Here is a 24,793-nt window from a genome sequence, read left to right on the forward strand (position 1 = left end):
TCAGCGTTCTGGGCTGTGGCGGGCTTGGGAGGAATTCCGCTAGATTGCTGGATGCCCTAAGGAGAGAGGAAGGAAGTGGCCTTGCAGGCCGCTCTTGTGGCCAGTCAGCCTCCTATGGCCAAGTGTTCTAGAGCCAACCGTTCTACCGGAAGGAATGTGAACGAAAGAGACGGGTGTCCCGTGTCCTCGCTCCTTTTCCTTTGTATAGATTCACAGATGAATACCCCGCAGGTAAAACACAAGTCGCATTGTGCCTTCCGTGTTGACCCACTTCCAGAACCAATACATTTAAATTTTAGGGGCTGGGGTGTTGCAGAGTGGTAGAGCACGTGTTGCTAGAGCCGTGGGTTTAATTCCCACCACCCGAAAGAAAAAAATAAAAATAACGTTTAAAAGCAAAAAACAGGGAGGGGGAAATGCTGGGGAGTGATATTGGTCAAATTGTATTGTTATATTGTGTGCATGTACGAATGTGTGACAACAAATCCCATCAGTATGTACAACTATAATGCACTAGTAAAAATGGAAAAAAAAATTTAAAAAATAGTCTGGAACTGTCTCCCAGCGTAATGGCACTTTGCGTTGATTATAATTAACGTTCATTGTGAGCTTTGTTCGTACCAGGATTTGTGCTAAAGAGTTTATATACCTTAGCTTATTCAGTTTACAAAGTTCCTACCGAGTATGTGAGGAGACTGCACAATTAAGGTAGGAGTTTGATTGCAGCGAATGGTTGCTTAGGGAAGCTGAGGGACGTGGAGACTGAAGCTCTTGCCAGGTCTGTCGGGAGGACGCAGGCCTCAATTTTTTGAGCTTTTTTTGTGATACCAGATTCTTAAGTATATGAAGGGGTACTGGCAAGAAGCAGTGGGAGACTGTCATGCATAATACATGAATAGAAAACAAATGAAATGATTTAAGTTGTGCTTTCTAACTATATAAGCAACTCACCCTAAAAATGTTTTGTAAGGTGGATGATTGAAGAGATTTGGAATGTTCAATGAGATGACTAATGTCAAGAAAGGGTAGAATTATTGTTGAACCAGTCAAAAATGAATTAAAAGAGATATGTGTGGAATCAAAAGGCAGAACAAAGAATTTTTGTTCGACCAACTCTGACCAACTCTTGAAAATGCCTAGTGTACTTGGAAGGTGTTTGCTTCCTTAGTCTTCTATAGCTTTATGAACTGAGTCATGGGATTTTCATCCAACTACAGTCTAAATCATACCTGATTTCAAAATGTTAGGTTTTTTTTTTTTGGTACCTGGCATTGAACCCAGGGGCACATAACCACTGAGCCACATCCCCAGCCCTTTTTATTTTCTGTTTTGAGGCAGTGTCTTGCCAAGCTGTTTAGGGCTTTACTAAATTTCTGAGGCTGGCTTTGAACTCATGATCCTCCTGCCTCAGCCTCTTGAGTCACTGGGATTACAGGCCTGTGTCACCATGCCTGGCAAATGTTTGATCTTTTAAAGAAAAAAAATCTGAAATGGTCCTGGCTTCTGGTTGCAAGGCTCAGCTAGGATGTGAATAGGGGTAGAGTCAAGATCCACCTATAGGATTGTAGTCCCATTTGCTGAACAGAATCTCAGAATTTCTGTCCCTTTCCAGCATTTTAGATAGATTTCGGTTGGTTTTGACCTTTGAAATTCATTATGGAAGGAAAAGCAGGAAACTGGGTCAGAGTTTTAGCTGCATTTTACCCTTTCCTGAGGGCATTCTTTAATGGGTATTTCAAGGGTTCTTTGTAATAGGCTACCTGTATCACAATTTAAACTGTGATCTAAACACTCTTAGAGTAGGAAGAAATTATACAGAAACCCCTAAAAGAAACCTTCTTACTGTTTTAAATACAACTTCAATACCATCCATAATTTTTTTGCTAATTTTCTCTTTGCTTTCTATCATAGACAAAAGTCTCAGCTGCACTCAATTCTTTCATTCACTTTTGGAGTAGTTCTGAACCAAATTTGGTGCTGCTCTTTTTAGCTTCTGTAACTTCTTTAGCAGTTTTAAACCACTAAAGGTAGGTATGGTGGCATGTTCCTGTAGTCCCAGCTACTTGGGAGGCTTGAACCTCCCGAGGATCACTTGAACACAGGGGCCAGATTGGGGAACATAGTTTACCCTCATCACAAAAACAGAAACAAAATATGTTTTGGAGATAATTTGTTCACATAACCATAGATAATTCAGGGTGTAAGAAAAATACGATGTTGGAGGTTTGGTGAATGGTAGTATCATTGTCAAGGGAGAACAGAAAAAGGAGCAGGTTTCTGGGGGATGGGTCAGTTTTGAAAGGCTGGATTTAGTATTGCTCATAGTACAGGAAAATAGCTGTGTAGCAGGAAGTTCAGAGGATTGTTTAGAATAGGATATATTTTAGGAATAATGAACCTCTGGTGACAGTAGGCAATGTAGGATAACAATGTAGGTTGTGACACTGAGACACATTGAAGTACCTATGGAACATTCTTGTTTTTTTTTTTTCACCCCCCAAAACATTCTTTAATAAAATTTAAATCTCTCAAGCTTCATATTTACAAATTTTAGGAAATAATAAGGGATGGAAGAACATGTGAATTGACTACAGAGATGTAGTTGGCAGTATCTAGTGTGTGAGAAATAGGATAACAATTTTTTCAACAACATATAAACTGAAGAAAGATTAGAACCTAAAGACAGGACCAGCACAGAAATAATTTGCAGGGGCGAGTGAAAGTGAGCTGGAAAAAGGTGTTGCTAAAGTACTAAAATATGAATCTATTTAGTTTCTTCCCTCTATCCCTTGACCTTTTATAGTATTTTTTTATTTGCAATTTAATGTTAAGCTCTTAGACCAGGACACTAGGTCAGTGCAGCCTTTGCTGGTGCCCAGGTGCCCAGCATGTTGGCTTGCACTGAAGTGGCCCACCAGCTCTCAGTCCTGGCTCCAACAGGCAGTGCCACAGCTGGGGACCAGAAAGTCTAGCCAGCCATATTCCATTGCCTTCCTAGCCAAACCCACAGCAGACAAGCAAACTACCTCCCCACCCCCAATTTGTTTTGTACCCAAATCTTGAATGATTCATCAAATCAAATTTTGTTCACTTGGGGGACAAGGGATGTAGTCATGACAGCAGGGGACATCCTGGAACTGCTGAATCAGCCTACAGAGCCATCAGGAAATAGGACTGCATTGAGCTGAGGCAGCAAACCCAAGGTACTATTCTCTATTATCTCATTGTACTTCACTTACAAACAAAATCAATGATGAAGTTAAGACTTTCAAGATAGAAGCTGCAGAGTATTAAACCCGAGTGTGGACCTCTCCTTAGTTTGGTGCCCTGTGCAACTTTAGTGCTTGTGCTAATTGATGCTGGCTCTGCCCTTAGAAGAAAAGAAATATATGAACCTTGTCACTAACTAATTGCAATGTATGGATTTTATTTAATCCCTGATTTGAACAAACAAGCTAGACAGACTACCAGGGCAATTTGAATATGTCGGTTTTTTTTTTTTCCGGTACTAGGGATTGAACCAGGGCCTTGTGCATGCAAGGCAGGCACTGTACCAACTGAGCTATCTCCCCAGCCCTGGAATTTTTTTTATATCAATATTTACTATTAATTTTTAAGTGTTACAATCATACTGTTATATATTTTTTAAAAACTCTTATTTTTAGAGATACATACTAAGTAAAGATTATATAACAAGATATCTGGTATTTGCCTTAAAATAATCTGAGGGATGTGTTATAGAAAAGGGCATATCTGAAAAAATGGTTGTCCTGGCATTAAATTTGGGTGTTGGGTATCAAGGCTCATCATAATAGTCTCTGGTTCTTATGTACTTTTTAAAACTACTTTTCCATGATAAGTTTCAAACAATTATGATGTTCTTGGAATTAAAAAACTAAGTCCCACAATTTAGTCCTGAAAAATAGAATAAGCACCATTTGTATTATTTTGTAATTTAAAAAAGTGTTTTAGGGGCTGGGGCTGTAGCTCATTGGCAGAGCGCTTGTCTAATGTGTGAGGCACTGGGTTCAATCTTCAGCACCACATAAAAAATTAAATAAAGACATTCTGTCCATCTACAACTACAAAAAAAAAAAAAAAGCATTTTAAGGAACTGAGGATATATAGCTCAGTGGCAGAGCACATGCTTAACATTCTTAGGCCCTGGTTTCATCTCCAGTACCACATACCCACAAAAAAAAAAATTTTATTTATTTATGTATTCGTAGTGCTGGGGTTTGAACTCAGGACCTTATACACACTAGACAAGCACTCTCACCGAGCAACACTCACCCTCCCCAAATATTCTAAAGGAAAAAGAACAACTTCATATAATAATGTTTATAACATATTCATCTATAATAGTCAAATATAGCAAAGTTTAGGTGTCCATTAATAGATAAATATATAAATAAACTATAATATACATTTATTTAATGTACTGTTACTCAGTAACGATACAGCAACACTGATGAGTTCCAAGCATTATGTTAACTAAAAGCCTTTCACAAAAAAGTAAATACTGTGTACCTTCATATATATCAAGTTCTACATTGTACAAAACTAACCTATAGTGGGGGAAATATCAGATTAGTGGTTGAGTGACTGTCGAGGGAAGGAGTGACTGGAGGGAGGAAACTATGTTAATGATAATGTATATTTTGATGGGTTAATTACAGCTTGTCAAAAAATATTTAAGATTTGAACATTTAATTTATAAATTTTACTGCAAAAGAGGAAAAGAGAGGCATTTAGCACTAGTATAATACATGCTGAAGTGTTTAAAGATAGGTATATTTTACATCAAAAACATGGTGAATTAATGGCTAGATATGTGACAAAACAAATAGAGTAAAATGTTGATAACAGGCTGAGATTGATAGGTATGTAAGTGCTCACTGTAAAATTCTTCCCAATTTTCCATTTGAAGTTTTCATATTTGGGGGAACTAAATAAAGGGAGCCCTCTTGTGGAAACGTCTAGTATTGCTGATTGTCTCAGAAAAGCAAACCTAAGCATGGCTTGATGGCTCAAGCCTGTAGTACCAGTAGCTCAAGGGGATCTCAAGTTCAAAGCCAGCCTTACCAATTTAGTGAGGCCCTAGGCAACTCAGCAAGACCATCTCTAAATAAAATATAAAAAAGGACTGGGGGTGTGACTCAATGGTTAAGTGCCCCTGGGTTCAATCCCTGGTATCAAAACAAATAAACAAATCAACAAAGCATGGTTTTTATATGATTTGATACATAATAATTACTTATTATTTTTCACTTACTCTGTGGATTTGAGGGGATGGGTAATGGGAATTGATCCTAGGGACATTTTACCACTGAACTATATCCCCAGTCCTATTTGTTTTCTAATTTAGTTGCTGAGACTGGACTAGAACTTGTAATCCTCCTGCCTCAGTCTCCCTGAGTTGCTGATATTATAGCCATGTGCACCATATCTGGATTACTCTATTGATTTTTCTCACATGCTCAAGTTGTCCTCTTTGACTGGAAATCTTTCTTCCCCTTCACTGATTAACATCCTACAGATATACTTAGATTTCATTAGAATAGATGTTGGCAAGCTTTTCCTATAAAGGAATGAATAGTGAATATATTAGGCTTCATGGGCTAAGAGGCAGAATTGAAGATATTCCACAGGTACATATAGTACAAGAAAGATAAACAATGTCCACAACACTTTAATTGGTAAAATTTAAAGTATAATAATATTCAGTACAAATTTTTGTGAAACAGTCTACTAATGAGAAATCCTTTCTTCAGATTTTTTCTGTTTTTCAGAGTTGGAGAATAACATTTTTCTTAACTAGGCTTCAAAGTTGTTTATTCCCTATCATCAAAATTAATTGCAAATGTTCATCTGATAGTCCTGATCTGTAATGAGATTTTATAAATTTCATCTTTGAAAAATACCTTTTCATATGGATAGGCACTTCCCAATTGATATCAATCCAAAGGCATATAATTTAAATTGAACATAGTGATTTCTTGGACATCAATTATAGAATATATTGTTCTTTTGATATTTGCCTTTTTATAGTCATATTAATCATTTTCAACTGAAGATTAGTTGAAAGCTCTTCACTGATTTTAAAACATGAAAATTTCCTTTGCACTTTCATTGAAATCCTAAAGGACTGCTAAAACTAGTTTGATCTTAAAAAAATATAATCATTGCAAAACTTGTATGAGGATAGAAATTTTCTTTTTTAAAAATTAAAATTTTTAAAAACTTTTTAACAGTGCATTTTGATTCATTGTATACAAACAGGGTACATCATTTCATTTCTATGGTTGTACATCATGTAGATTCATACCCCCTCCCTCTCATTTCCTTCTACATAATCTAAAGTTCCTCCATTCTTCTCTCACTCCCCCCCATTATATATCATTATCCACTTATCAGGGAAAACATTTGGCCTTTAGATTTTTGGGATTGGCTTATTTTACTTAGCATGATATTCTCCAATTCCATCCATTTATCTGCAAATGCCATAATTACTGTTTTTTTTGTGGCAGAATAATTTTCCATTGTGTACATATACCACAGTTTCTTTATCCATTCATTCGTTGAAGGACATCTAGCTAGGTTGACTCTACGATCTAGCTATTGTGAATTGATCTGGGGATGCCCTCTTTCACCACTTCTATTCAACACTAGCCAGAGCAATTAGACAGACCAAAGAAATTAAAGGGATACAAATAGGAAAAGAAGAACTCAAGCTGTCACTATTTGCCAGTGACATGATTCTATATTTATAGGATCCAAAAACTCCACTAGAAAACTTCTAGAACTAGAACTAATAAATGAATTCAACAAAGTAGCAGGATATAAAATCAATCCATATAAATCTAATGCATTTTTATTCATAAGTGATGCATCCTCTGAAAGAGAAATTAGGAAAACCACTCCATTCACAATAGCCTCAAAAAAAAAAAAAAAAAAAAAAAACAAAACAATGAAATACTTGGGTAACAAAAGAGGTGAAAGACCTCTACAATGAAAACTACAGAACAGTAAAGAAAAAAATTGAAGAAAACCTTAGAAGATGGAGAGATCTCCCGTGTTCTTAGATAGGCAGAATTAATATTGCTTTTTATCTTGTAACACAATATTACTTTTTATGTGTTCATAAGTGCTATTTTGTCTTGTAATTTAAGGTTGAATTTATTAAGAAGTATTATCAAGTGATCAGAATTAACAAACTACCAAGAATGAATGCCCACTATGTCACTCACTATTCCATATAATGATTAAAACAGATTCTTCATTTGGAAAAATTTCAATCTTGGCCTTGAGCTTTTTAAAAAAAAATCATGATTAAAACATCACTGCTGTGCGACAAGTTAAATCAGGATATTCTGCTATTTTGACAAAAATTCATGGGCTGAACGACAGTTATGTTCATGAGTTATTGTTGATACTGCTCATTCAGTAATACATAGGAGATTCAGATTCTTTCCAGTGTATCTATTGATTAAAAATATAAAACTTAAATGCTTTCATTTTCATTAGGCATGAAAGTCTGTGAAACCAAGACTTTTAAAAATATTCTTGCCTATTTTGTGCTATTTGTGAATTAGCCTCCATAAGACTGTTTCTTCAGTCAATTCAAATACTGACTCATTGAATAAACAGAAACAAATGAACTTTGACAGAAATACCCATCAACTCATTAAGAGTCAAGGAAATCATTTACTTTTATTTTTAAATTGACTACTAATATTGTTCCCTGGGTCCTTAACACTTTAAGTAACTGTTATCACCTAAAGCTCTTTAACAAGTTTATCTGTAACACATTTTTTTCAGTTGCTGTAATCAAACATCATTTAATTAACATGCCATAAATAAGTTTTTTTTTTTTTTTTTTGCCTGACAAATGAACCACTTGGATGCTTATTTAGATTTGAGTCCTATTTCATTTTTTAAATTTTTGTGAAGAAATTCTATAATGAAATATTTTGTATGGCTTTTCTTTTGTTCTTTTTTGGTAGTGGGGTGGAACCCAGGGGCCCTTTACCAGTGAGACTTTTATTTATTTATTTATTTATTTACTTACTTACTTACTTATGTGAGACAGGGTCTTGCTAAGTTGCTGAGGCTGGCCTCCCAACTTGCAGTCCTCCTGCCCCAGCCTCCAAAGTTGTTGGAGTTACAGGTGTGCACCACCATACCTGACTCTAACTTTTCTGACTATTTTCCATGATTTGGAAATATTGTGATGACCACATACGTTGGTAATGTCAGCATATATAATATTTTTAGCACAGATATAATTTAATTTGCATAATAAACAATTCTTTGCCATCCAATTTGATAACACTATCTACTCGTCCTTCATTATATTTTAAAGATGGAATATTTTAAGTCAATTTTTCTCTATTTCTTTAATGTTTAAGAATGGGTTTAGCTGTTTTGTCTAGATTGGCCTTGAATTCCTGGACTCAAACAGTCCTTCTGTATTGATCTCCTTGATACTCAATCCTTGTCCCCAATATGAATCCAATAATGAGTTCTCAGAAAAAGTAGAAAAAAAGTTTTACTGATTTTCTAGCAAACAAGCAATCAGCAGATTCACCTCTTAGATACTGCTATTCTAACTGCCAGGGGGAACAGAGGGCTGCTTTCCATGTATCAATACTTTCCAAGTATCAATATTGGTAGATCTAATTAATGGTCAGTTTATATCCTTGAGATAGCTGCTGTTTCAATTTCCAGGTCCAGACTGTGTTTCCTTTTTCCTTTTTGTTACTGGGGATTGAACCCAGTGGTGGTTTGCCTTTGAGCTACATCACCTGCCCTCCCTGCCTGAATTTACTAGGATGCTTTCAATGACCAGGACCTCTTGCATACTAGGTAAGCACTCTACTACTGAACTAAACTCACAACTCCTTATTAAAAATTTGAGACAGGGTCTGGCTAAGTTGTCCAGGCTGTCATCAAACTTGGAATCCTCTATCTTCAACCTCCCTAGTAGCTGGGACTGTAGACATGTGCCATCGCATCCAGTCAAAATAAATTTTCTTTCTCCTCTGTGTGTCTGCAGTCCTCCTGCCTCAGCCTCCCTGAGTTGCTGGTACTATAGGCACAGTGTACTTTCCCTTAGCCACATCCATAGCCCCCTATATTATTTTTTAAAAGAAAATACACCTTGAAGAATAAATTAAAAGACTTATTTATAATTCTTGGAATGTATTCTTTTCAAATTAAATTAGGTTTAAAAACTTGTGTAACATTCTGTGCACAAGCAACTCTGTGGCAAGCTTATGGCCATAATCACTGTGTAGTTAGATCACTGTATTAGCTGCACTGCTATATGCCATAGTGGATCATCTTTTCTATTAGTAGGCACCTAACTTACCCATACTCTAAATGTTCCCTCTCCTTTAGAGAAATGCTCTCAAGAAATTAACTAGTTTTTCTTTTTTTCTTTTTCTTTTTCTTTTTTTTTTTTTTTGGTACCTGGCATTGAACCCAGGGATGCTCAACCACTGAGCCACATCCCCATCCTTTTCTGTTCTCCATTTTATTATATGTATTTATTTATTTATTTTACAGACTGCATTCATTGTACACAAATGGGTTACAACTTTTCATTTCTATGGTTGTACACAATGTAGATTCACACCATTCATGTAATAATAAATATACATAATAGGGTAATACTGTCAATTTCATTCTATTATATTTCTGTGCCCCAACCCTCCCACCCCATTTTCCTCTATACCATCCAAAGTTCCTTCATTCTTCTCTTCCCCTTCACCACTCCCCCTTGTTATATATCATCATCCACTTATCAGAGAAAATATTCAACCTTTGGTTTTATGGGCTTGGTCTATTTCACTTAGCATGATATTTTCCAACTTCATCCATTTACCAGAAAATGCCATAATTTTATTCTTTATAGCCGGAGTAATATTCCATTTTATATATACCACAGTTTCTTTATCCATTTGTCAATTGAAGGGCATCTAGGTTGGTTCCACAATCTAGCTATTGTGAATTGAGCTGCTATGAACATTGATGTGGCTGCATCACCGTAGTATGCTGATTTTAAGTTCTTTGGATATAAACCAAGGAGTGGGATAGCTGGGTCAAATAGTGGGTCCATTCCAAGCTTTCTGACGAATCTCCACACTGCTTTCCAGTGTGGCTGCACAAATTTGCAATTCCACTAGCAAAGTATGAGTGTGCCTTTTCCCCCACATTCATGCCAACACTTATTATTGCTTGTGTTCTTGATAATAGCCATTCTAATTGGAGTTAGATGAAATCTTAGGGTGGTTTTAATTTGCATTTCTCTAATTACTAGGGATGCTGAGCACTTTTTCATATATTTGTTGATCACCTGTTTATCCTCTTCTATGAAGTGTCTGCCCAGTTCCTTAGCCCATTTATTGATTGTGTTCTTTGCATTTTGGGTATAAAAGTTTTTTAAGTTCTTTATTAAACTCTGGAGATTAGTGCTCTGTCTGAAGTGTGTGTGGAAAAGATTTTCTCCCACTCTGTAGACTCTCTTTTCACATTATTGATTGTTTCCTCTGCTGAAAAAACACTTTTTAGTTTGTATCATTTATTGATTCTTGCTTTTATTTCTTGCGCCCTATGGGGTTTTGTTAATGAACTCTGGTCCTAAGCCAATGTGATAGAGAGTCAGGCCTACTTTTTCTTCTATGTGGTGAAGGGTCTCATGACTAATTCCTAGATCCTTGATCCATTTTGAGTTGAGTTTAGTACAGGGTGAGAGGTAGGGGTTTAGTTTCATTCTGTTGCATATGGATTTCCAGTTCTTCCAGCACCATTTGTTGAAGAGGCTATCTTTTCTCCATTGTAAGTTTTTGGCACCCTTGTCTAGTATGAGTTTACTGTACTTATGTGGGTATGTCTCCATGTCTTCTATCCTGTACCATTGATCTACCTGCCTCTTTTGGTGCCAGTACCATGCTATTTATATTACTATTACTCTATAGTAGAGTTTAAAGTCTGGTATTGTGATACCTCCTGCATTACTCTTCCTGCCCAGAATTGCTTTGGCTCTTCTGGGTCTTTTGTTCTTCCAGATGAATTCCATGATTGCTTTTTCTGTTTCTATGAGATATGTCATAGGGATTTTAATTGGAATTGTGTTAAATCTGTATAGCACTTTTGGAAGTATGGCCATTTTGATAATATTAATTCTGCCTATCCAAAAAGATGGGAGACCTTTTCATCTTCTAGGGTCTTCTTCAATTTCTTTCTTTAATATTCTGTGGTTTTCCTTGTAGAGATCTTTCACCTCTTTAGTTAGAGTGATTCCCAAGTATTTTATTTTATTTTTTTGAGGCTATTGTGCGGTGCACTTGTTTGTTTGGTATTTGCACAATCACAGTGGGCTGGGGACTTGAACCTGGGTCTTCAGCAAGAGAGTCAGGCACTCTACGAGAGGAGCTATACGGCCAGCACTGAGGCTATTGTGAATGGAGTTGTTTTCCTCATTTCCCTTTCAGATATTTCATTGCTTATGAATAAAAATGCTTTAGAGTAATGCATGTTGATTTTATAACCTGCTGTTTTGCTGAATTCATTTAGGAGGTCTAGAGGTTTTCTGGTGGAGTTTTTTGGATCCTCTAAACAGAGAATCATGTTATCAGCAAATAGTGACAGCTTGAGTTCCTCTTTTGCAGTTTATATTCCTTTAATTTCTTTAGTCTGTCTAATTGCTCTGGCTAGTATTTCAAGGACGATGTTGAATAGAAGTGGTGAAAGAGGGCATCCCTGTCATGTTCCAGTTTTTAGGGGGAAAGCTTTCAGTTTTTCTCCTTTAAGAATGATATTGGCTGTGGGCTTAGCATATATAGCCTTTACATATGTTAAGGTATTTTCCTACTATCCCTATTTTTTCTAGTGTTTTGAGCAGGAAGGGGTGTTGTATTTTGTCAAACGCTTTCTCTGCATCAGTTGAAATAACCATGTGATTCTTAACATTAAGTCTATTGATGTGCTGAATTACATTTATTGATTTCCGGATGTTGAACCAACCTTACATTCCCAGGATGAACACCACTTGATCATATTGCACTATCTTCTTAATATGTTTTTGGATGCAGTTTACCAGGATTTTGGTAAGGATTTTTGCATCTATATTCATCAGAGATGTCAGTCTAAAATTTTTTCCTTGATGTGTCTTTGTCTGGTTTGTGTATGAGGGTGATACTAGCTTCATAGAATGAGTTTGGAAGGGTTCCCTCCTTTTCTGTTTCCTGGAATATTTTGAGAAGTAATGGAATGAGTTCTTCTTTGAAGGTCTTGTAGAACACAGCTGAGAATCTGTCTGGTCCTGGGCTTTTCTTAGTTGGTAGGCTTTTGATGGCTTCTATTTCATTGCTTGAAATTGATCTGTTTAAATTGTGTATGTCCTCCTGGTTCAGTTTGGGAGGATCATATGTCTTTAGAAATTTGTTGATGTCTTCGGTATTTTCTGTTTTGTTGGAGTATAGATTTTCAGAGTAGCTTCTCATTATGTTATGTATATTAGTGGTGTCTGTCATGATATTTCCTTTCTCATCACGAATTGTAGTAATTTGAGTTTTTTTCTCTCCTTCTCTTTGTTAGTGTGGCTAAGGGTTTTATTTTGTTTACTTATTCAAAGAACCAACTTTTTGTTTTGTCAATTTTTTGAGTTGTTTCTTATGTTTCAATTTCATTGATTTCAGCTTTGATTTTAATTATTTCCTGTCTTCTACTACTTTTGCTGTTATTCTGTTCTTCTTTTTCTAGGCCTTTGAGCTGTATTATTAGGTCATTTAGTTGTTGACTTTTTATTGTTTTCTTGAATGCTCTCCATGTAAGGAATTTTCCTCTTAGTACTGCTTTCATAGTGTCCCAGAGGTTTTGATATATTGTATTGTCATTCTCATTTACCTCTAAGAATTTTTTAAAATCTCTTTCCTGATATTTTCTGTTATCCATGCTTCATTCAATAGCATATTATTTAGTCTCCAGGTGGGAGTAATTTCTGTTTCTTATTTTGTCATTGATTTCTACTCTCAGTCCATTATGATCTGATAGAACACAAGGCAATATCTCTATTTTTTTGTATTTTTTAAGGGCTGCTTTGTGGCATAACATGGTCTGTTTTCGAGATGGGTCCATGTGCTGCTGAGAATAAATTCCTCGATGGATGGAATATTCTGTATATATCTGTTAAGTCTAAGTTATTGATTGTATTATTGAGTTGTATGGTTTCTTTGTTTAGTTTTTGTTTGTAAGATCTATCCAGTGGTGACAGCAGTGTGTTAAAGTCATCCAGAATTATTGTCTTATGGTCTGTTTGATTCCTGGAATTGAGAAGGATTTGTTTGATGTACATGAATGCACTGTTGTTTGAGGCATAAATATTTATGATCATTATGTCTTCCTGATTTATGGTTTCCTTAAGCAGTATGAAATGTTCTTCTTTATCCTTTCTAACTTTGGCTTGAAGTCCACTTTATCCGAAATAAGGATGGAAACCCCGCTTTTTAACTGAGTCCGTGTGCATGGTAGATTTTTTTCCCATCCTTTCACCTTTAGTCTGTGGATGTCCTTATCTATGAGATGAGTCTCTCGAAAGCAGCATATTGTTGGGTCTTTCTTTTTAACCCAATCCACCAGTCTATGTCTTTTGATCGATGAGCTTAGGCCATTAACATTCAGGGTTATTGTTGAGATGTGATTTGTATTCCCAGTCATTTGGGCTTGTTTTTGGTTTTTAACTTGACTTGTTTTCTCCTTTGATTGGTTTTTCTTGTAAGGTAGTTCCTCCCTTTGTTCACCTACGTTGTTGTTTTTCATTTCCTCCTCATGGAATATTTTGTTGAGAATATTCTGTAGCACAGGCTTTCTATTTGTAAATTATTTTAGCTTTTGTTTATCATGGAAGGATTTTATTTCATCTTGAAGTCTGAAGGTTAGTTTTGCTAGGTATAGGATTCTTGGTTGGCAACCATGTTCTTTCAGACCTTGAAATATATTGTTCCAGGCCCTTCTTGCTTTTAGAGTGTGGGCTGAGAAATCATGTGCTATCCAAATTGGTTTCCCCCTGTATGTAATCTGATGCTGTTCTCTCACAGGCTTCAAAATCCTATCTTTATTTTGTATGTGAGGCATTTTCATTATAAGGTGCCTTTTTGTGGATCTGTTGTGATTCTGTGTGTTTGGTGTTCTTTAAGCCTCTTGTATTTGATTTTCCATTTCATTCTTCAGGTTTGGGAAATTTTCTGATATTATTTCATTGAATACGTTGTTCATTTTGGTTTGTTTCTCTGTGCCTTCCTCAATCCTGATAACTCTTAAATTCGGTCTTTTCATGATGTTCCCTATTTCTTGGAGGTTCCGTTCATGATTTCTTACCTTCTTCTCTATTTGGGCAACTTTATTTTCAGGATTAAATATTTTGTCTTCATTGTCTGAGGTTCTGTCTTCCAAGTGATCTAGTTTGTTGGTGATGCTTTCCATTGAGTTTTTTGTTTGGTTTATTGTTTCCTTCATTTCAAGGATTTTTTTGTCGTTGTTTTTTGTTGTTGTTGTTGTTGTTTTGTTTTGTTTTTTAGAATCTCTGTCTCTTTGTTGAAATGATCTTTTGCTTCCTGCAGTTGCTATTTCTATGCTTATTGGAATGATCATTCATTGCCTGCATTTGCTCTCTTATCTCATCCTTTGCTTCATGAATCATTTTGATTATGTATATTCTGAACTCCTTTTCTGACATTTCTTCTACCATGCTGTCACTGGATTCTGTTAATATAGAATCTAGGTTCGTTTGGATCATTTTCTTCCGTTGTTTTTTCATGTTGTTCATGTATCTTCTTCTTTAGCAGTGCAGATCTGGGGTATTGCCATTTCCCCCCTATAGGCTTATAGTGACCCTGTAGGTTTCCAAAACCTTTTCTTTAAGGGGGAGATCAATATTAGCAGTGCCCAGTACAGACAATATGTAGCCCTAAACCAAATAGCCCCTAATAAGACATTAACAATATTGTCATAATAAACAGAATGAGTTCAATTATTATCTATAGTATAACAAATAGATTTGCAGTAAGGTCTGCAGTTTCTAATGGAGGACAAAGAGAATGGGGAGGGTTGTAGGATGTACCTGTTAATGGAATTAGAAAAGAGTGTATAGAAGTTCTAGATCATAGAAAGAGCGAAAGTGTAATCAAAAGAAGTTGGTTGTTAGCATGAGAAAAGGGAAAAAGAGACTCTGAGGAAATAGGTAAACAAAAGGAAAATAGAGCGAGAAAAGTAAAGAAATAAAAACTTAAAAAATTTCAAAAAGGAGGAAAAAGAAAAGAAAAAAAATGTACACTATAAGTCATATAGTATTCAAATCCCCCAGTCTTCAGTAGCCTGATGGTTGAGAGGTACCTGACAATGAGCTTCTAGTCTCCAGCATGCATCTCAGGATGGGATTTACCCCACCTAAAGAGGAGAGTTAAGGCTTCCAGGATAATCCAAGATGGCCACTCCAGCTTCTAAACGCGATGGCTAATGGGCATTGCAGCTTGGGGTGTGGATATGGTCAGCTAGGGATCCTGGAGGCAGGGTACAGTTGGTCGGGCACGAGTCCTGGAGGTGGGATGTAGTCGGTTTGGTTAAGAGGTCCTGGAGACAGGGCTCAGTTAGTCAGGCCGGGGGTCCTACAGGTCCTGGCTATTGTGCCAAAATGGCAGCAGCCACGTGTCTATATTTTATTTTGAGACAAGACCTTCCTAAGTTACTTATGGCCTCAGTAAGTTGCTGAGGCTGGCCTTGAATTTTGCAATCCTCCTGCTTCAGCATCCCAAATTGCTGGGATTACATTCATGTGCCACTGTACCCAGCCAAAGTTTTCTTATGTCTTACTGATGTCAGAGTTCTAAACGAGGTGGACCATTGCATGTTTTACAGAAGCAAAGACTTCAGTATTTAAACCCTACTTGGAAGTGATTGCTCCCCTTTTCCATTGTATGATTGTAGTGCCCAGTCCACCAGGTGAGTGTTGTGCCCAAGCCCCGGACCACCCCCAAAGAGACCATGAGGGAGACCAAGCGGTATGCGACTGCAGAAGGAGCCAGTTTATTCAAGCAGCTGCTTGGGCACTCGACACAGACCAGCTTAGCAGTCAATGCCAAGTACCCCGAGCACAAATTTTCAAGCTGTTTTATACACTTCAGACAAAGGAACTCAGTTTCTCTTTTACAATGGGAGGGTTTATGTCCTTGTTTGCATATTAGGACATGTTTTGGCTGCAAAGTTTTAGTCATCACAGTAACCACCGGTTTATAGGAGGTTAGCTTGACCACAGTCAGGAGGGCCCCTCTTTACCTCATAGCAGCTGCCCAAATCAACTGCCAAGGACATCCTGTTATCTAGCTAGGCTTGCTTCAGCTCGTCAGCAGCTTTTCATCTTTAACCCCTTTTTAGCATCAGCAACTCTGACAACTTTTTAAGTTAATTTGTTGGGGCCTTACATGACCAGGTTCTCTAATTAGAGGTGTGCGTATAAATATATAGAGAGTTGTGTCCTGCATAATGACATTTTAGTCAAAGATATGCCACATACACAACAAAGGTCTCATAAGATTATGATGGGCCAGAACAATGTCTATGGTCTTCTGAAAGTGACTGGGGATATAGTTCAGTGGTAGAAGCCTTCTCTAGCATGTGCAAGGGACTGGGTTCTGTCCCCAGCACCACAAAAACAAAAAATAGTTTGAAAACATGAACCTCAACCCCAAGAGGTTTTCATGAACAGAAGAATGTTCATTGTACATCATTGTAAGCAAATCTGATTGAAAAAAAGAAAAGAAACCACATGGATTTATTTCTAAAAAGAATGACATCTTTTCATGAAGAGCCCTACTTCAGGAAGTAGTCCAGAAGATGGTATTGTTACAGGAGATAATGGTTCCATGCATATTATTGCCCCTGAAACCTTCCAGTGGGGGAAGGCATGGAGGCAGAAGAGAGTGATATTGATGATCCTGACCCTGTGTCAGCCTAGGCTAATGTGTGTTTGTGTCTTGTTTTTAACAAGAAGAGTTGAAAAAAATTAAAAAGATATAGAATAAGGATGTAAATAAACTTAAAATCTGTACAGTGTATTTGTGTTTTAAGCTATGTTATTATAAAAGAGAATGTTTTAAAAAATAAAATAGTTTCAGGTGTGATGGTGTGTGACTCTATTTCCAGAGACTCTGGAGGCTGAGGCAGGAGGATGGCAAGGTCATGAACACTCTCAGCAACTTAATGAGAACCTGTCTCAAAATAAAAATAAAAAGGACTAGCGATGTACTTAGTGGTAAAACACCCCTGGGTTCAATCCTCAGTAGGAAAAAAAAAAGTTTATAAAGTAAAAATGTTTCAGTGAACTAAAGTTAATATATTGAAGAAAACTAACTTTCTTTTTCTTTTTCTTTTTGTAGTACTGGGGATTGAGCCCAGGGACACTTTACCACTGAGCTACATTCCCAGCCCTTTTATTTATTTTTTATTTTTATTTTTTGAGAAAAAGGAGGTTTATTGCTTTACTAGCAAAGGAGAAACACAGGGGACTCCTGTCCCAAAGGCCACCCATCAAGGCTACATTCCATGTATTATCTGTCTGGAGTTGTATTGTTAATTAGAGTCATTTCTGAAATATTCTCATACCATCCCTAAAGTCTGAATTACTTTTTTTTTCCTATGGTGGGTGTGTACTCAGGGACAGATAAATCTGCCTAGGATGGGGAAGAAAGGTAATCCTGTTTCCCCTGAGATTAGGTAGGGGGAGAGATTAAGAGAGGAAGAGAAAGAAACATGTCCATTTTAAAAATAAGTACAGTGGCAGAGCAGCAAGGGTTACATTCAAAGCATAAAGTGAACCACTGTTACATTTTCCCACTGTCAATTCAACATTCCATTTGCATGGAAAAATGGACAATGACATCTCCAAACTTCTTCCTGCTGCAAGGGGTGAAGTTGGGGGAGGTAACCCAAAGTCCTCAGCTGGGGCATGGACAGTTAAGGGCATTCAACATCAGAGCAGTTCAGAGGTCCACAGTGCAGGTGACTGGACAAGGCATATATAGGGCAGGGATTATGCTAAGCCAACAATAAACAAGACAGCAAATCATTATTTTTGTGTGTGTGAACAGTTAGCACAAAAGCAATTAGTATTTCAGCCAGTCTCTGAAAACCACAAGGACAGTAACTCATAATCATACAGTGAAAAACCAATCGAGTTTATCAATACAGAAAGTTAGGAAGATTTGTAAGTCTGAGATCAGGCTCAAATAAACTCAGGAGAAACTTGTGACTCTCCAGTCCTTTGTGATCATTATTATTGGGCACTCCCACAAGAATCTTTTCCTTTATTGCCTCCAGCTTTACTTACTTTTGGTAGGGCTAACACAAAGTACATCTTAAGTTACATTAAAAAAAATTGTTTTTCCTTTGAAATGTCCATGTAAGAGCTTTTAAGCTATCCTCTCCTGCCAGGTGTTTAAGACCAAGTTGGTCAAAACTGACCTTGTTCCTATCTACTCCTAAGAGTCAGCTGAGATTCCTCAAAGATCACTCTTGGGGACATTGTGAAGCCTCCTAGCTTTCCTCTACCAGTGGTGCCACCTGCCAGGATGAGACGGAATCTGGCTAACCACATGTGGTTTCTCTTGAAAGCATCTATTTCCAATGACCCTCCTCTTTGCAGAATGTGCACTGATTGGCTTCCTGTTCTTTGGGGTCCTCTAGATCTCCCTGATCAGCAGATCTAGTGATTCACCAGAGATGCAGGGCCCAGAGAAGGGGGCCTGTCATTCTCTGGCTCCTGCTTGACCTTAAGAGGGCAAGGGCCAAAATGTTGGTTGCTTTTTCCTTGGCCCTTTTACTTCCTTGACTTTGGTCTCTTATATTTTTGGTTTTAAACACCCAGCAAGCCCATTTCACCAGTCTTAAAGATGGAGTAACAGGTTATAACTTCAATATCTATAATTTTAAAGTTACCCCTTTCATTTAATTGGGGTCAGTATTGGTACTGGAAGTCAGCATTATGTACTGTCTGTCCTGTAGATGTTGGCTTATCTGAAACCCAGGATTTTTTTTTTTTTTTTTTTTTAAGAAGTAGTACCTCTGCAAAACACTAATAGGCAACAGTTATAAAGTTTACAAAGGAAATACAGAATGAAATTACAGAGCAAAAACATTGTTTGTGCAATAGCTATAAACCAAGAAAAATGATTTTTATAATCTTGAACCTTTACTTAGTTACATATTACATCCCCTGTCTGAGATCACAGTAATCATTTTGTTTTGTTTTGTTTTCTCGGTGCTGGGGACTGAACCCAGGGTCTTATGCTTGTGAGGCAAGCACTCTACCAACTGAGCTATATCCCCAGCCCAATCACAGTAATCTTTACAACAAAATCCATCTTTTGAACACGACTTTAAATGAGCTCAAGTCTAGCCTATTTTGGAGCCATTCTAACATGGAATAAGGTGGGAAGCAGAGCCTTATCTCAGGTAAGGAAGGGCTCTTTCTTGCTCAGTCCCACATGGGCAAAGGAAAGGGTTCCCATCAGAGGGATGGGCTGACTGCAGAAAAAAAGCTAAGGAATATATATATCAGAAATAAAGACAAGAAGGCAAGAATATTTCTGAAGCAGGGGCGTGACCGATTGAGCCATCCTGAAGTGTCTGACACTAACAAAGAAGCAGCCAGCACTTGCTTTATTTATAGCAATACAGATCAAAGGGGACCCTTAGGAGCTTTGAGGAAAACAGGATGTGGGGTGGAGGTAAGCAGGCCATTTGGCTCTAGTCGGTCACTCCCATCTCCAGTGCCTATTTTGAACTTGAGCAGTGAGCTAATGCAGGATACCACATGACTCAGGCATTCTACAACAGTGCCAGATATTCCTGGTAAATGGCTCAAACTTCGCTTGGTTCTCTTAGGAGTCTTGGATGGCTCCCCATAGCTCTTCACAAATGACACAATATATTACATGTGAAACATGAATCAAAGAAAGACTAAGAGAGCTTTTACTTTCTTTTTATGGAAGAAGTGGTAGAATGCTTCCTTGTTTTACAATGTCACCTTTAAACAGATCAGGGTCTCCTTATTATCTTCCAAAAATGCATTTAAATTCCAATTCCAGTGTGAAGAGTAACACAAAATTGTATATATAATTTATTGATAATAGGTTACTTTATCCAGCTATAAAACATCAAATGACATAAGTATGAACCAAATTTGTTATTTTTATACAATTCTGAAAATTTTACTATACATAACTTTAGTTTGGAGAGCACCAACTTGGCAAAGTGTTTTCTTAAGCTTTACATTTAACTAAGTTTAACTTTTAAAGTACAATTTAGAATTCAGTGTCAGGCAACAATAATAACAGGTCTGCATGGGTTAACAAAAATCAGAGGATAACCTTAAATCTCTTCTACATTTAGTAAACAGTGTTAATGATCACAAATTCACAACAAACAGAAGACAGGTCTTCAAATGACAGTGTGGCCCTCTACATCAGACACAATGTATAAAAGAGAGCACTTATTGATGATCTTGGTGGTAAACTTACATAAACTTTGATTTTATAAATTTTAACGTAACACTTAGACGAGGCTTAGACAGATACAATTCTCAGATGCATACATATACCTAGTCACATATATTTAGGGTGTCAACTATATTGTTATAACCTAAAATAAGTTGTGTATTTAATCAGTTACAAAGTAATCCATTTAAAAGACTTTAAAACAGGTATAAACCATATTTCTTTAAGACTTATTTTTCTCTAAATAATAAAGGTACAAGAAAATTATCTTGATAGATCAATGTTTCAGACTGTTTCATATAGTACATTAAAATTTATATAACTTTGTGCTAATTATAAACTATTTATCTGGGTACCAGTGATTGAACTCAGAAGCACTGAGGCACATCCCCAACCGTATTTTGTATTTTACTTAGAGACAGGGTCTTACAGAGTTGTTTAGTGCCTTGCTAAGTTGCTGAGGCTGGCTTTGAAATCACAATCCTCCTGTCTCAGCCTTCTGAGCCACTGAGATTACAGGCAAGCCTCACCATACCTGGCAATTATAGCCAATTTAATCAAAAGCACAAACTATTTGAGATTTATCTTTTGCAAACCTTCTACAACTTACTTAAACATTCACAACTTCCTTACATCCTTAGTTTTGTCCTCTTTCATCTTGGACTTTAGCACAAGAATATTACTTTACCAGACAAAATAATTTCTCATCCAGAAACATTTCTTTTACCTTCTAATTTTCCATACTAAAATATATTTCCATACCTATAAATTTATTTTATCTTTTCTAGTTTTGAACCCTTTCTTAAATTCATATTCTGAAAGCCCTTCTGAATATTATCTGTGCATTTAATTTACACAACAGATTGTATCACAGGAGAGTGTTGTACAATCCAGCATATACAAAAAAACTGCCTTAATCTTTTTTCCTCTGAGGTTACATTCAAGGGGTCGGGGCACAGGATATTTTTGAGCCTGACCTCTCTCACTTGACCCACAGTGAGATGATCTGTGGCTGCCTGGGGCCAGGCTGAGAAACAGTGCTGAGAGTGCCAGCACTGGGTTTAAAAGATTGAAAAAAATTTTAACCCTTTCTTCTGGTGTCCTGCTATCCTTGTACACCAGAGGCAGTGCCTTTTGGCAACTTCAACTTAGTTCCTAACTACTCAGACCCCTTATCAAGCAACTGCATGAGTGCCTGCACATATAGAATCTCGTGTACTTTACCCCTGATAGACCAACTTCAGTGTCAAGATTGTATAATAATCCAGAAAGCGATTTAAAAGCCTTATCATTACAGTAAAACATTATCTTAGACTTACACCTATAGGTAGCCCTTTCTTCAACTTACTTTACCTTTGGTAGACCAACTCTAATTGCAGGATTCTACAAAAAGAAATACAGAAAGAGACAACCAGAGAGGAGCCCCAAAATCATGGCTAACAGATGGGAACCTTTAAATCGACCTGCCAACATCTCAAGAGATACCTATAGAAACAATGCAGTACTGCCCATGTATTAAAAGGGGCAGTAACAGATGCAAACAAAACAGACAACCAGAGAGAATTCCCAAGCCCAAGACCAACAAACAGATGAGAACTTAGAATAGATCAGAAGGGAGTAAATAACCCCAGGTTCTCGAGTCCAGCTTAACTGTGACTCTTACACCATAGCGACACAGATGTCCCCAGAAAGAGGGACCAGATGTTCCAACAAAGAAGAACCAGATGTGTGGAGTCCAGGGTCTAAGCATGCACACGGAGGGACTTAGCAAATGGCCAATGATGTCGTGACTTCACTGAGTTCAGTTTCCTTTTTCTCAAAGTGGGCCATGATGTAGCAACCTGTACTGTTCAGGGAGAGAAGGCAGGAGTTCCCTGAAGCAAAAGGAGCTTCTGCAGCTGCTGGGAAGGTCCCTCAGTTTCTCCCTTTACTCACAAGAATAGCTCCTCTGGTTCGACCTGAGGCAAACTTGCCCATCTCCTAACTCTAGCAGTTGGTTCTCAACAAGTTTGCCAGCCGCCCTGCATCCTCAGCATGGTAGTGGGGTTCCTTGGAGAGTCAGGCCTGCTCAAGAAAGCTGGAACGGAGGCTGCTTGTGGGTCCCCTCTGGGATGCCATATTTGTTGCCGAAAGCTCAGTCCTTGTCCCTGATGCCAGTCCAGTAACAAGGACATGGTTTTGATTAAAAGGAAAAGGAAGGTTTATTGCTTTGCTACCAAAGGAGAAACTCGGGACTCCTATCCCAAAGGCTCAGATTCTCATTTTTAATTTTTATTTTGAGATAGGTTGGCCTCAAATTTGTGTTCCTCCTGCTCAGACCCTCAAGTTGATGAATTTAAAGACCTGCATCACAAAGCCCTACTAAGAAAAATATTTTTATAAATTTATTGTAGCCTAAGTTTGGTGTTTATAAGTAATACAATGGTGTACAATAATATCCTGAGGCTTCACATTTGTTCACCACTCACTCACCCAGAGCAACTTCTAGTCTCACTAGTTCCTTTCATGGTATGTGCTCTAATCAGGTGTATCTTTTTTTTTTAATTGCTCATATACTATTTTTTACTATATATTTCTGTTTAGATACACAAATGCTATTGTGTTTCAATTGCCTAAAGTATTCAGTACAGTAAAATGTACTAGTTTGTATCCTAAAAGGAAAAGGCTATGCCATAAAGCCTAGATGTGTAGTAGGCTTTACTATGTGGGTTTGTGTAAATACACTCTATGATGTTCATGTAGCAACAAAATCACCTAATACATTTCTTGGAACACATCCCTGTAAGTAATGAGATTGTACATATGATTGATTTTAGGGAATGGGCTCACGAGATTTTGGAGACTGGTAAATATAAAATCTTCAGGGTAGGCTGATAGGCTAAAGACTTGGAAAAGAGCTAATGCTATGTGTGGTTCAAATCTCAAAGCTCTTTGCTGCAGAATTTCCTCCTGCTAAAGGGAGGGCAATGTTTTCTTCTATTCAGGCATTCGACTGATTAAATGAGGCCTACCCATTATTATGGAGGCAATCTGCATTACTCAAAGTCCATGAATTGATGTTAATCTCACCCAAAAATACTCCCACTGAGATGTCCAGAAAAGTGTTTGATAGTGTATCTGGGCACTGTGGCCCTGACAAGTTGACATATAAATGAACAATCATACTTAACTTTTTTTTTTTTTGGTACTGGGAAGTGAACCCAGGGGCACTTTACTACTTTACTACTTGCCTACTTGCCTACATCCCCAGTGTTTTTATATTTTTTTTACTTTGAGACTGGTTCTTGCTAAGTTGCTGAGGGTCTCCCTAAAGTTGCTGAGGCTGTCCTTCTGCCTCAGCATCCTAAGAACCTGGGATTACAGGCATGCACCACTTAGCCTGGCATAACTTTTCATAAGTTTAATGTACAGCTGGTATTTTTTTTGTAATTATTGATTATTTTTATTTTAAAATTTGTGACTTCTTTTACATACTTGAAAAGTTTATATTTCTTACATCATCCTTAGAACTTATTAAAATGATACATATAAAGTTGGTACTAAATAAATAATAGTACAACCATTGAGGAGTATGAGGACAGTTTCACCGCCCAGGGAAAACTGAAAGGCACAAAAAGATTATAAGTCTTGCTAGAGAAAAACTTCTTTTCCTTTACAGTTCCATTTACATCTGGCACTGCCTGTCCATCCCCCACTAGGTTGTCTGGTTCAAGCACTTTGCTACAGCCTTTCTCCTAAATCAATATGGATACCCACCACCTTCTTTTTTTCTTTAATTGTAAACAAATGGGATACATGTTGTTTCTCTATTTGTACATGGAGTCAAGGCATACCATTTGTGTAATCATAAATTTACATAGGGTAATGTTGTTTGATTCAGTCTGTTATTTTTTTCCTTCCCCCCCCACCCCTCCCACCCCTCTTTTCCCTCTATACAGTCCGTCCTTCCTCCATTCTTGCCACCCTCCCTAACCCTAAACCTAACCCTAACCCTAACGCTAACCCCTCCCACCCCCCATTTTATGTCCTCATCCACTTATCAGCGAGATCATTCGTCCTTTGGTTTTTTGAGATTGGCTTATCTCACTTATCATGATATTCTCCAGTTTCATCCATTTGCCTGCAAATGCCATAATTTTATCATTCTTTATGGCTGAGTAATATTCCATTGTATATATATACCACAGTTTCTTTATCCATTCATCAATTGAAGGACATCTAGGTTGGTTCCACAATCTGGC

The 24,793-nt window shown here is 37.3% G+C and overlaps 1 protein-coding gene across 1 annotated transcript in view; it reads left to right on the forward strand.

Annotated features, from left to right (window-relative positions):
* Window positions 1-92: 92 nt before the first annotated feature.
* CEP97 (centrosomal protein 97) overlaps window positions 93-24,793 on the forward strand; it is a 55,426-nt gene continuing 30,725 nt past the window's right edge. Inside the window, exon 1 of the mRNA XM_079101385.1 lies at window positions 93-231. The gene's annotated coding sequence lies outside the window, so the exon portion shown is untranslated. The remainder of the gene's footprint in view (window positions 232-24,793) is intronic.

The sequence above is a fragment of the Sciurus vulgaris genome (genome assembly GCF_902686455.1).
Source record: "Sciurus vulgaris genome assembly, chromosome: 10".
NCBI classification, from domain to species: domain Eukaryota; kingdom Metazoa; phylum Chordata; class Mammalia; order Rodentia; family Sciuridae; genus Sciurus; species Sciurus vulgaris.